The following is a 14,100-nucleotide window of genomic DNA, read 5'->3' as shown; positions in this document are numbered from 1 at the left end:
CGTCATTACCATGCTAATGATTTCAAGTTCATTTAAAGTTATGTGATTTGGTTTATGTAGATACAACATTTCAATGTCAACATACAGTAACCAAAAACCTGATCTAATTTTCATATTCATATTGAGCTTGCATTAAATTTGCAGCAAACAATATAATGTTTGCCACATGTTTCCCAGGATTGTTTGCCAGAAGTTCACAATTTGCGACAAATTGGACAAAGGTTTGCCAGAAGCCCATTTTTTTCGGTAAGGGGTCAGTTGGTCTTCCTTTGAACTGGGGAATGGGGATGATAGTGGTTCTTGGTTTTTCTCTTCTCCAGCCATGTTTCTGAGAGATGGAGATGGACCTCTGTGTTTGTTAGTCCTCCTCTAACTTCTCCACCACATTGCGCAGCTTGTCCACCAACACTGTGGAACAGAGAAACTTGATTAGTAAACAAGAATAACTGAGATGACAAATAGGAATCCATATGGAACAGCTGTATGTTCCTGTACATTCATCATATGCCATTTAATTGTGTTGTATTACCTCCCGCTGTTGGCCTGTAGAAGCTGTCGTAGGAGCGACAGTCATTGATCAGTTCTCCCAACTGTTGAGGGCAGTCTTCAAGAAAAGGTTCAGTATATTTTTCTTTTTGTGTGACCAGTCTGATCAGAAGGACAAGAGGACAGAAATGGAATGATACATTTCTAAATATGACAGAGCAACTACTGCATGCTTATAGAGAGAGAAAAAACCCAACCATGCTATTTTCAGATATACAGTTGTGGTCAAAAGTTTTGAGAATGACACAAATATTAATTTTCACAAAGTCTGCTGCATCAGTTTTTATGATGGCAATTTGCATATACTCCAGAATGTTATGAAGAGTGATCAGATGAATTGCAATTAATTGCCAAGTCCCTCTTTGCCATGAAAATGAACTTAATCCCCCCAAAACATTTTCACTGCATTTCAGCCCTGCCACAAAAGGACCAGCTGACATTATGTCAGTGATTCTCTCATGAACAAGGCTGGAGATCAGTCATGCATCTGTCATGCTGATTACATTTACATTTTACATTTACATCATTTAGCAGACGCTCTTATCCAGAGCGACTTACAAATAGGTGCATTCACCTTATAGCCAGTGGGATAACCACTTTACAATGTTTTTTTTTTTTTTTTTTTTTTTGGGGGGGGGGGGGGGTGGGGGGGGGGGGTGGGGTGGGTTGGAGTAAGGGCGGGGGGTAGAAGGATTACTTTATCCTATCCCAGGTATTCCTTAAAGAGGTGGATTGAGTTAGAATAACAGACTGGAAGCTTTAAAAGGAGAGTGGTGCTTGAAATCATTGTTCTTCCTCTGTTAACCATGGTTACCTGCAAGGAAACACATGCCGTCATCATTGCTTTGCACAAAAAGGGCTTCACAGGCAAGGATATTGCTGCTAGTAAGATTGCACCTAAATCAACCATTTATCGGATCATCAAGAACTTCAAGGAGAGAGGTTCAATTGTTGTGAAGAAGGCCTCAGGGCGCCCAAGAAAGTCCAGCAAGCTCCAGGACCGTCTCCTAAAGTTGATTCAGCTGCGGGATCAGGGCACCACCAGTGCAGAGCTTGCTCAGGAATGGCAGCAGGCAGGTGTGAGTGCATCTGCACGCACAGTGAGGCGAAGACTTTTGGAGGATGGCCTGGTGTCAAGAAGGGCAGCGAGGAAGCCACTTCTCTCCAGGAAAAACATCAGGGACAGACTGATATTCTGCAAAAGGTACAGGGATTGGACTGCTGAGGACTGGGGTAAAGTAATTTTCTCTGATGAATCCCCTTTCCGATTGTTTGGGGCATCCGGAAAACACCTTGTCCAGAGAAGACAAGGTGAGCGTTACCATCAGTCCTGTGTCATGCCAACAGTAAAGCATCCTGAGACCATTCATGTGTGGGGTTGCTTCTCAGCCAAGGGAGTGGGCTCACTCACAATTTTGCCTAAGAACACAGCCATGAATAAAGAATGGTACCAACACATCCTCAGAGAGCAACTTCTCTCAACCATCCAAGAACAGTTTGGTGACGAACAATGCCTTTTCCAGCATGATGGAGCACCTTGCCATAAGGCAAAAGTGATAACTAAGTGGCTCTGGGAACAAAACATCGACATTTTGGGTCCATGGCCAGGAAACTCCCCAGACCTTAATCCCATTGAGAACTTGTGGTCGATCCTCAAGAGGCGGGTGGACAAACAAAAACCCAAAATTCGGACAAACTCCAAGCATTGATTATGCAAGAATGGGCTGCCATCAGTCAGGATGTGGCCCAGAAGTTAATTGACAGCATGCCAGGGCCATAAATCAACAGGAAAACGCTCATCCAGATGCAGCGCTCCTAGTGGCCGGGGACTTTAATGCAGGGAAACTTAAATCCGTTCTACCTCATTTCTACCAGCATGTTAAATGTGCAACCAGAGGAAAAAAAACTCTAGACCACCTTTACTCCACACACAGAGATGCATACAAAGCTCTCCCTCGCCCTCCATTTGGCAAATCTGACCATAACTCTATCCTCCTGATTCCTGCTTATAAGCAAAAACTAAAGCAGGAAGCACCAGTGACTCGGTTAATAAAAAAGTGGTCAGATGACGCAGATGCTAAGCTACAGGACTGTTTTGCTACCACAGACTGGAACATGTTCCGGGATTCTTCAGACAGCATTGAGGAGTACACCACATCAGTCACTGGCTTCATCAATAAGTGCATCGATGATGTCGTCCCCACAGTGACCATACGTACATACCCCAACCAGAAGCCATGGATTACAGGAAACATCCGCACTGAGCTAAAGGGTAGAGCTGCCGCTTTCAAGGAATGGGACTCTAACCCGGACGCTTATAAGAAATCCCGCTATGCCCTCCGACGAACCATCAAACAAGCAAAGAGTCAATACAGGACTAAGATTGAATCGTACTACACTGGCTCTGACGCTCGTCGGATGTGGCAGGGCTTGAAAACTATTACAGACTACAAAGGGAAGCACAGCCACGAGCTGCCCAGTGACACAAGCCTACCAGACGAGCTAAACCACTTCTATGCTCGCTTCGAGGCAAGCAACACTGAAGCATGCATGAGAGCACCAGCTGTTCCGGATGACTATGTGATCACGCTCTCCGTAGCCGATGTGAGTAAGACTTTTAAGCAGGTCAACATTCACAAGGCCGCAGGGCCAGACGGATTACCAGGACGTGTACTCCGAGCATGTGCTGACCAACTGGCAAGCGTCTTCACTGACATTTTCAACATGTCCCTGACTGAGTCTGTAATACCAACATGTTTCAAGCAGACCACCATAGTCCCCGTGCCCAAGGACTCTAAGATAACCTGCCTAAATGACTACCGACCCGTAGCACTGACATCTGTAGCCATGAAGTGCTTTGAAAGGCTGGTCATGGCTCACATCAACAGCATTATCCCAGAAACCCTAGACCCACTCCAATTTGCATACCGCCCCAACAGATCCACAGATGATGCAATCTCTATTGCACTCCACACTGCCCTTTCCCACCTGGACAAGAGGAACACCTACGTGAGAATGCTATTCATTGACTACAGCTCAGCATTCAACACCATAGTGCCCTCTAAGCTCATCACTAAGCTAAGGATCCTGGGACTAAACACCTCCCTCTGCAACTGGATCCTGGACTTCCTGACGGGCCACCCCCAGGTGGTAAGGGTAGGTAACAACACATCTGCCACACTGATCCTAAACACGGGGGCCCCTCAGGGGTGCGTGCTCAGTCCCCTCCTGGACTCTCTGTTCACCCATGACTGCATGGCCAGGCACGACTCCAACTTTTTTTTTTTTTCTTTTTTTTTTAAATTTTTTTTCACCTTTATTTAACCAGGTAAGCCAGTTGAGAACAGGTTCTCATTTACAACTGCGACCTGGCCAAGATAAAGCAAAGTAGTGCAATAAAAACAACAGAGTTACATATGGGGTAAAAAAAAAACATAAAGTCAGAAATACAACAGAAAATATATATACAGTGTGTGCAAATGTAGCAAGTTATGGAGGTAAGGTAATAAATAGGCTATAGTGCAGAATAATTACAATAGTATTAACACTGGAATGCTAGATGTGCAAGAGATTATGTGCAAATAGAGATACTGGGGTGCAAAAGAGCAAAATAAATAACAATATAGGGATGAGGTAGTTGGGTGGGCTAATTTCGGATGGGCTGTGTACAGGTGCAGTGATCGGTAAGGTGCTCTGACAACTGATGCTTAAAGTTATTGAGGGAGATAAGAGTCTCCAGCTTCAGAGATTTTTGCAATTCGTTCCAGTCATTGGCAGCAGAGAACTGGAAGGAATGGCGGCCAAAGGAGGTGTTGGCTTTGGGAATGACCAGTGAGATATACCTGCTGGAGCGCAGACTACGGGTGGGTGCTGCTATGGTGACCAATGAGCTAAGATAAGGCGGGGATTTGCCTAGCAGTGATTTATAGATGGCCTGGAGCCAGTGGGTTTGACGACGAACATGTAGTGAGGACCAGCCAACAAGAGCGTACAGGTCACAGTGGTGGGTAGTGTATGGGGCTTTGGAGACAAAACGGATGGCACTGTGATAGACTACATCCAATTTGCTGAGTAGAGTGTTGGAGGCTATTTTGTAAATTACATCGCCGAAGTCAAGGATCGGTAGGATAGTCAGTTTTACGAGGGCATGTTTGGCAGCATGAGTGAAGGAGGCTTTATTGCGAAATAGGAAGCCGATTCTAGATTTAACTTTGGATTGGAGATTCTTTATGTCAGTCTGGAAGTTGAGTTTACAGTCTAACCAGACACCTAGGTATTTGTAGTTGTCCACATACTCTAAGTCAGACCCGTCGAGAGTGGTGATTCTAGTCGGGTGGGCGGGTGCCAGCAGCGTTCGATTGAAAAGCATGCATTTAGTTTTACTAGTGTTTAAGAGCAGTTGGAGGCTACTGAAGGATTGTTGTATGGCATTGAAGCTCGTTTGGAGGTTTGTTAACACAGTGTCCAATGAAGGGCCAGATGTATACAAAATGGTGTCGTCTGCGTAGAGGTGAATCTGAGAGTCACCAGCAGCAAGAGCGACATCATTGATATACACGGAGAAAAGTGTCGGCCCAAGAATTGAACCCTGTGGCACCCCCATAGAGACTGCCATAGGTCCAGACAACAGGCCCTCCGATTTGACACACTGAACTCTATCTGAGAAGTAGTTGGTGAACCAGGCGAGGCAGTCATTTGAGAAACCAAGGCTATTTAGTCTGCCAATAAGAATGCGGTGGTTGACAGAGTCGAAAGCCTTGGCCAGGTCGATGAAGACGGCTGCACAGTACTGTCTATTATCAATCGCGGTTATAATATCGTTTAGGACCTTGAGCGTGGCTGAAGTGCACCCGTGACCAGCTCGGAAACCGGATTGCATAGCGGAGAAGGTACGGTGGTATTCGAAATGGTCGATGATCTGTTTGTTAACTTGGCTTTCGAATACTTTCGAAAGGCAGGGCAGGATGGATATAGGTCTGTAGCAGTTTGGATCTAGAGTGTCACCCCCTTTGAAGAGGGGGATGACCGCGGCAGCTTTCCAATCTCTGGGGATCTCAGACGTTATGAAAGAGAGGTTAAACAGACTAGTAATAGGGGTAGCGACAATTTCAGCGGCTAGTTTTAGAAAGAAAGGGTCCAGATTGTCTAGCCCAGCTGATTTGTAGGGGTCCAGATTTTGCAGCGCTTTCAAAACATCAGCTGTCTGAATTTGTGTGAAGGAGAAGCGGGGGGGGCATGGGCAAGTTGCAGCAGAGGGTGCAGAGTTGGTGCAGAGTTAAGGGTGCAGAGGGTGCAGAGGGTGCAGAGGGTGCAGAGGGTGCACCCTCTGCAGAGGGTGCAGAGTTAAGTTTGCCGACGACACAACGATGAGACAGCCTATAGGGAGGAGGTCAGAGACCTGGCCGTGTGGTGCCAGAACAACAACCTCTCCCTCAACGTGACCAAGACAAAGGAGATGATTGTGGACTACAGGAAAAAAAGAGGACTGAGCACGCCCCCATTCTCATCGACGGGGCTGTAGTGGAACAGGTTGAGAGCTTCAAGTTCCTTGTTGTCCACATCACCAACGAACTATCATGGTCCAAACACACCAAGACAGTCGTGAAGAGGGCACAAAAAAGCCTATTCCCCCTCAGGAGACTGAAAAGATTTGGCATGGTTCCTCAGATCCTCAAAAAATTCTACAGCTGCACCATCGAGAGCATCCTGACTGGTTGCATCACCGCCTGGTATGGCAACTGCTTGGCCTCCGACTGCAAGGCACTACAGAGGGTAGTGCGTACGGCCCAGTACATCACTGGGGCCAAGCTTCCTGCCATCCAGGACCTCTATACCAGGCGGTGTCAGAGGAAGGCCCTCAAAATTGTCAAAGACTCCAGCCACCCTAGTCATAGACTGTTCTCTCTGCTACCGCACGGCAAGCGGTACCGGAGTGCCAAGTCTAGGTCCAAAAGACTTATCAACAGCTTCTACCCCCAAGCCATAAGACTCCTGAACAGCTAATCATGTCTACCCGGACTATTTGCACTGCCCCCCCACCCCATCCTTTCTACGCTGCTGCTACTCTGTTAATTATTTATGCATAGTCACTTTAACTCTACCCACATGTACATATTACTTCAACTACCTCAACTAGCCGGTGCCCCCGCACATTGACTCTGCACCGGTACCCCCCTGTATATATAGCCTCCCTACTGTTATTTTATTTTACTTCTGCTCTTTTTTTCTCAACACTTTTTTTGTTGTTGTTTTATTTTTTTAAAATAAATGCACTGTTGGTTAAGGGCTGTAAGTAAGCATTTCACTGTAATGTCTGCACCTGTTGTATTCGGCGCATGTGACCAATACAATTTGATTTGATTTGATTTGAGATTGCATAGGTCTTGAAAAAGAAGGGTCAACACTGCAAATATTGACTCTTTGCATAAACTTAATGTAATTGTCAATAAAAGCCTTTGACACTTATGGAATGCTTGTAATTATACTTCAGTATACCATAGTAACATCTGACAAAAATATCTAAAAACACTGAAGCAGCAAACTTTGTGAAGACCAATACTTTTGACCACGACTGTATAGTATCACTGGTATTGGTGATAGTGTTTGTTACACACAGCATTTAAATTAATGGAGTTGACACACCTTTGAAGGGAATCTTGCGGGTTGCAATCTCCCACAGGACAATGCCAAAACAGCAAAGAACACAACAATTCAAACAGAGTGAACGTGGAGTAGAAAATTTGAATATAAAAATTATTTATTTGATTTTGACATTAATTTACAATAGTTGAGAGTGTGTTGTATGTGTGATTGGAAGCAGACCTGTACATCTCACAAGCTTTGTTGTAGGGATGGTTGATACTCTCAAGCTGCTGAGGGGAGCTGTAGCATAAGGAGCTGCTCTTCCAGTCCTTAGTCCTCTTCAACGACGTCACTGTTTGGGCCAGCTTAAAACCTGCCAGCTGACCACACACAACAGAATTGCGATAGAGTACTTCAACACTGTAAACATGGAACATCAACTACACATCTTCAAAACAACCTCATCAATCACATATCGTTGACATATACTGATATAAACACATTTAGCTGCAATCATATACCCATCTGCCTCTATTTAGCAGTGGCCTTACTTTCTGAGTTTATCGCTTTGTGGTGCCAACACATATGGCTGTGTAGTGGACAGCATTGAACCTCATACCTTTACTCTGTACCTGGCATCTACCAGGAACTTGCTGCTGTTGATGCATCCATGCACTTTAAACTTTTCCTCAGACTGGTGCAATCTATAGTGATATAAATATTAGCTAGTCTTGACAGGGTAGCTCAATGTGATTAAGGTACACTTTCTAGTGCTCTGAACTTTGGTGAGAGAGGCACAGGGCACAGATCCAGTGTACCTATTGTTTTAGTGAAGAAACAGAACATACTAATATTGGTGGACAGAAGTTTTAGTAGGTGGATCATGGACACATGAACAGGAATCTAACGTTCTTCTGTTGAATATAGCCAAATTGAACCTGCCGTGTTACCTGTGACACTTGGCCATGGCAGGGCCATCAGAGCTGCGACTTTATTAGCCAGCTATTAGCATTGCATTCCACCGCTCTGGTGAAGTCCTGTCATGTGTGCACAGGACACACGCCTTTGTACTTTTGGAGAGGTCGGGTGGGAAGGGTAGAAACTAGAAAGGGAAGGTGCTTGGACTTTACCCGACAGAGACATTATTCAACTAAAAGATTAGACTATAGATTGATTCTTTATTGTTTCAATATAACACATTTATGGTAACAATATGATAGAGATAGTGCTCTATGTGTCATGTGCAATAGGCTGGTTCTAATCCCAGAGCCGACTAGGTGAAAAATCTGCCGATGTGCCCTTGAGCAAGGCACTTAACCCTAATTGCTCCTGTAAGTCGCTCTGGATAAGAGCGTCTGCTAAATGACTAAAATGTAAATGTAAATGTGTAGTGACTGGTCTACTTGTGTAGGGCACAGGGTAAAGACATTCATTTCTATGGTGGTATACCTGTAGACACCCTGTGCTGCGTCCAGACTCATGCGAGCCTTTCTGTCCCAGAGCATGTCGCTTTGGGAATCCAGCACCTCTCTCAGACTGCCCTTCTCACAAAACTCCATGACAATGAGGAAGTTTGGAATGGGTCCTGCAGGACAACCACGGTAGAGAAGAGGATTATTAAATGCAACAAGGGCACATAATCATCACATTTTGATATCATATCCTGAAATCACATGGTAATATCATATCCTGCAATCACTTGGTGATTACTTTGCTCATTATAACTGTACTTTGCTATACACATTCTTGCACATACGTGGTTGCCAATTTGCCCTCTGCCACTGTCGTAGAAATATTTGACTCAAAAATAGTCAACTCAAAAATATCTCTCAAGACATCGGAGCTTGTGAATCTAAGAATTAGACTTTATTATTTGCATGACAAAGCCGAGCTTGCTCCATGGAACAACAACTGTCTCTCTTTGGCTTAGAGCTCCCTTTTATACACACAAATGCATAATCATGTTACATAGCATATACAGTCCCTCCCCTTAGGGCAAATGATTAACTTATTTTAGTGCCACTCTACCCTTATCTTTCAATGTCCAAATGTCACATGTGGTTTACTCCAAAAGGTCATGGGCGCTTTTCCACAGGAAGCCTCTTCCCTAATCTCATTATATTGGTAGCAGACCCTTTCCCTAATCTCATTACACATACATACATTTAAACATTTATCATTTACCATCCTCCCTGGCCCTTGAGATTATGTGCATGTGGCCATGTGTCAGGTCATAGGGTCATAAGCAAAACAAATGATAACACTAGGTCCATTGTTACTCCAATCTCCACACAGCCATCACATGTCATTGACATACCTAGACCAGCTGCAGAGAGTTTATGAAAAACACATAAATGTCTCTGCTCTGTATTAACCCTTCAACTGGTTCTCAATCCATAAACATTTTAAGGCATATAGGTGTTTAATTCTACAACATATGTAATTGAAAATCATCCATACCACTGACTGACTGCATGTATAGTTCCACTCCATTGCTGATAGATTAATTATTAATGACTAATTATTACACCCTGAAACTGTGTGTAATGTGTTAGAAATGTGTGAGTGTAGGACCAGTAAAGGCTATGGCATTGAGCCACTATTTAGCAATGTGAGTAAGAGTTAGGCCAGACAACAAAGGCAACTGATAACTGAGGAATTTAGGGAGTAGAGAAACTGTTATGAAAACATGGTGCAGAATATTGTGAGAACGGCAATAACTGAGTAATGCAGGGAGTAGGCTATGATGAGTGTGTATGCATGTGTGTGTGTGTGTGTGTGTGTGTGTGTGTATGTATGTATGTGTGTGTGTGTGAACTGATGGTCAGGAGAGCAGTTTAAGAGTGGAAAACTACAGCCCGCCTACAGAGGGGAGGGATTTTTTTGTATGACGTATGAGTATAAAAGATGGACTCTGAAATTGTAATGGCAGAATTCTCAATGAATAAATCTCTGACCATGATTCGTGTAAATTCTTCATCTACAGTGGGGAAAAAAAGTATTTAGTCAGCCACCAATTGTGCAAGTTCTCCCACTTAAAAAGATGAGAGAGGCCTGTAATTTTCATCATAGGTACACGTCAACTATGACAGACAAAATGAGAAAAGAAATTCCAGAAAATCACATTGTAGGATTTGTTATGAATTTATTTGCAAATTATGGTGGAAAATAAGTATTTGGTCAATAACAAAAGTTTCTCAATACTTTGTTATATACACTTTGTTGGCAATGACACAGGTCAAACGTTTTCTGTAAGTCTTCACAAGGTTTTCACACACTGTTGCTGGTATTTTGGCCCATTCCTCTATGCAGATCTCCTCTAGAGCAGTGATGTTTTGGGGCTGTCGCTGGGCAACACAGACTTTCAACTCCCTCCAAAGATTTTCTATGGGGTTGAGATCTGGAGACTGGCTAGGCCACTCCAGGACCTTGAAATGCTTCTTACGAAGCCACTCCTTCGTTGCCCGGGCGGTGTGTTTGGGATCATTGTCATGCTGAAAGACCCAGCCACGTTTCATCTTCAATGCCCTTGCTGATGGAAGGAGGTTTTCACTCAAAATCTCACGATACATGGCCCCATTCATTCTTTCCTTTACACGGATCAGTCGTCCTGGTCCCTTTGCAGAAAAACAGCCACAAAGCATGATGTTTCCACCCCCATGCTTCACAGTAGGTATGGTGTTCGTTGGATGCAACTCAGCATTCTTTGTCCTCCAAACACGACGAGTTGAGTTTTTACCAAAAAGTTCTATTTTGGTTTCATCTGACCATATGACATTCTCCCAATCCTCTTCTGGATCATCCAAATGCACTCTAGCAAACTTCAGACGGGCCTGGACATGTACTGGCTTAAGCAGGGGGACACGTCTGGCACTGCAGGATTTGAGTCCCTGGCGGCGTAGTGTGTTACTGATGGTAGGCTTTGTTACTTTGGTCCCAGCTCTCTGCAGGTCATTCACTAGGTCCCCCCGTGTGGTTCTGGGATTTTTGCTCACCGTTCTTGTGATCATTTTGACCCCACGGGGTGAGATCTTGCGTGGAGCCCCAGATCGAGGGAGATTATCAGTGGTCTTGTATGTCTTCCATTTCCTAATAATTGCTCCCACAGTTGATTTCTTCAAACCAAGCTGCTTACCTATTGCAGATTCAGTCTTCCCAGCCTGGTGCAGGTCTACAATTTTGTTTCTGGTGTCCTTGGACAGCTCTTTGGTCTTGGCCATAGTGGAGTTTGGAGTGTGACTGTTTGAGGTTGTGGACAGGTGTCTTTTATACTGATAACAAGTTCAAACAGGTGCCATTAATACAGGTAACGAGTGGAGGACAGAGGAGCCTCTTAAAGAAGAAGTTACAGGTCTGTGAGAGCCAGAAATCTTGCTTGTTTGTAGGTGACCAAATACTTATTTTCCACCATAATTTGCAAATAAATGTGATTTTCTGGATTTTTTTTCCTGAATTTGTCTGTCATAGTTGACGTGTACCTATGATGAAAATTACAGGCCTCTCTCATCTTTTTAAGTGGGAGAACTTGCACAATTGGTGGCTGACTAAATACTTTTTCCCCCCACTGTATATTCTGTTTGATTATTCTGTTTACTGTGGCAGCACCATTTCACCAAATCAAATTCCTGGTGTACATGGCGAGTAAAGGTGATTTGGATTATATCCAGTCTCCCATTTCTTCAGCAACTACAGTATTTCACATACTGCATAACAAATAGAGAAGCTCACTCACCGCTGTCTTCCTGGACACAGATCCCAACCATTTGTAGGATGTTTGGTGATTCAAAGTGCTTCATGGTTCCCACTTCCTTTTTAAAAATGGTTCTCACCTGACTGTGTGGGACAAACATAACCCATTAAACAAATAGATGTTTAGCACTGAAGTTGATATTACAAGACCTCTCTGAGACATCTTGTATGCTATGCTACATACCTCAGGCTTGTACTCCTTGAGTAGCTGTATCTTTTGATGGCCACTGGGAATTTGTTGTACTCTCCTTTGAATATCTCTGAATTTTTGATGAAGGGCTCTTTGGGCACGTTGTAGATCAGCTCCTCTGGCTTGATCTCTCTGATGTCTTGATAAAAAATACTGGGCTTCATTACTGTCAATGGGAAACACACAACAAAGTCAATGAGATAGATAGCAAGTCACACATGGACTTAGGAACATAACACATCAATAACACAGAGAACTGAAGGTCCAACAGGACAACACACCATCATGCAAAATACAGTGCGGCTTGAGAGACCATGGGGTGCTTTCCTGGTGCAGGATTGAAACTGTGCTGTGTTTTGTAACCTGATTTGATTGACCCATTGTTTACTATCGCATGCTCACTACTTTCATCTGTACAGAGTGCCGTCAATATAGTTTGTATGAGTGGAACTTGAGTGATTGTAGTATCAAACAAAAACAGAGAAAGGTATAAACCACACAGGAACGAACAAGCAAACAGACCCACATTCTCCTTTATCATCAGACGCTGGTCAAGGGCAACGAGAAATGAGAAACAATAGTTGTTCAGATTCCAAATTAAGTAGTACAGCTAGTAAACAAATAAAGATTAAACTTTCTTAGTTTCATTCAATTGGACATTAATCTATAGAGGCATACTTGCATGTTTCCAAAACAGCTTTGATGTATTTTACATCTTCTTGGGTGGAGTCCACTTTCCCAAACACTGCTTCCACTTTCTCATGTAGCACTGTGGGATAAATGTTCACAATGTCACCTGCCTGTGATTAACCCCAGTCAAGCCACACACACACACACACACACACACACACACACACACACACCGCTACATATGGTGTAGTCGGCAGGATCAGTGACTGGCCATAAAACAGCCCAGACCTCCTGGCAGTGACCACAGTACACATATACAGGGAAGCTACATGATTAATACCTTGCACTAAAAACTGCATGGTAGCAGCGTCTCACATTTCTGCAGCTACAGATTATCGATCTCCCTGTCCGCCTTATCCTCTCTCAATTGCATGTCCTCTCTGAACATCTGCTGTAGCTTCTCTCTGTGATCCACCTGCAGGGCTAGCGACAGCATCTGAGCTGAATCTTTCAGGCGCATGGTCTAACTCTCAAGCTCTTCTCACTGCTTGTAGGCCTTTAACACGCGGTTCATGAAGTTGGTGCTGGCGTAATTCTCAACCATGTCCTGGGCATTTTCCAGGGTGAGTTTGAGCTCACGCAGGCTGTTCTCCACAGGGGCAGGGTCTTCCCCCAGCCCCTTTACCATGCTCACCGTATTTGCCAAGGCTTTTACGCGCTGGGCCAAACGCTGACAGCACTTTTTATTGGCTTACACTTCAGCACATAAAGAATAGAGCTTCTTCGCTATGCCCATGTCACGGAATCTGCCGAGGCTGCTCCTCCTCCTTGTTCGGGCAGGCTTCAGCGTTCGTCGTCCCCGGAGTACTAGCTGCCACCGTTGAATGTTTCGATGTTCGTTTGGTTTGGTCTGTCTGTTACACCTGTGTCCGTTTGGTCTTGATTATGTGCCTTATAAGTTTCCTGTGGTTGTTTTCGTTAGTTGTGTGTTATTTTATTTCCTGTCTGTTGGTGGTATCCTGTGCAGTACTCTGGAATTGTTATTGTAACGCACTGTGTTGCGTTGTCGTTCTGCCTCCTCGTTAGAGGTACTTTATTTGGTACTGGTTGTACATTTAGTAAAGTCTTGTTTGACTTAGCTTATGCTGTCACGCCCTGGCTCTGGGGACTCTAATATGTTGAGCCAGGGTGTGTATAGTCTATGTGTGTTCTAGGTTTCACTTTCTGGTTTTGTATATCTATGTTGGCCAGGGTGGCTCCCAATCAGGGACGGCTGTAGCTCGTTGTCTCTGATTGGGAGTCATACTTAGGTAGCCGTTAGGCATTCATTTGGTGTGGTTTCTTGTTCGTATTTGGTTTGTGTATTGTCGTATCGGGTGAATGGTGGCAATTATTGCTGTCAA

The 14,100-nt window shown here is 44.2% G+C and overlaps 1 pseudogene across 1 annotated transcript; it reads right to left on the bottom strand.

The window, feature by feature from the left end:
* Positions 1 to 358: 358 nt before the first annotated feature.
* LOC311135356 (mixed lineage kinase domain-like protein) lies at positions 359 to 13,493 on the bottom strand (annotated as a pseudogene). Its single transcript has 10 exons — positions 13,073 to 13,493; positions 12,746 to 12,836; positions 12,062 to 12,220; positions 11,861 to 11,961; positions 8,578 to 8,713; positions 7,748 to 7,832; positions 7,369 to 7,508; positions 7,185 to 7,238; positions 530 to 648; positions 359 to 408 (listed from the first exon to the last, which is right to left on the bottom strand). The product of its transcript is annotated as a mixed lineage kinase domain-like protein (transcript).
* Positions 13,494 to 14,100: the final 607 nt, after the last annotated feature.

This window comes from Coregonus lavaretus, assembly GCF_964263955.1.
Source record: "Coregonus lavaretus genome assembly, chromosome: 9".
Classification (NCBI taxonomy): Eukaryota; Metazoa; Chordata; class Actinopteri; order Salmoniformes; family Salmonidae; genus Coregonus; species Coregonus lavaretus.
This window is presented reverse-complemented; position numbering and strand designations above follow the sequence as displayed.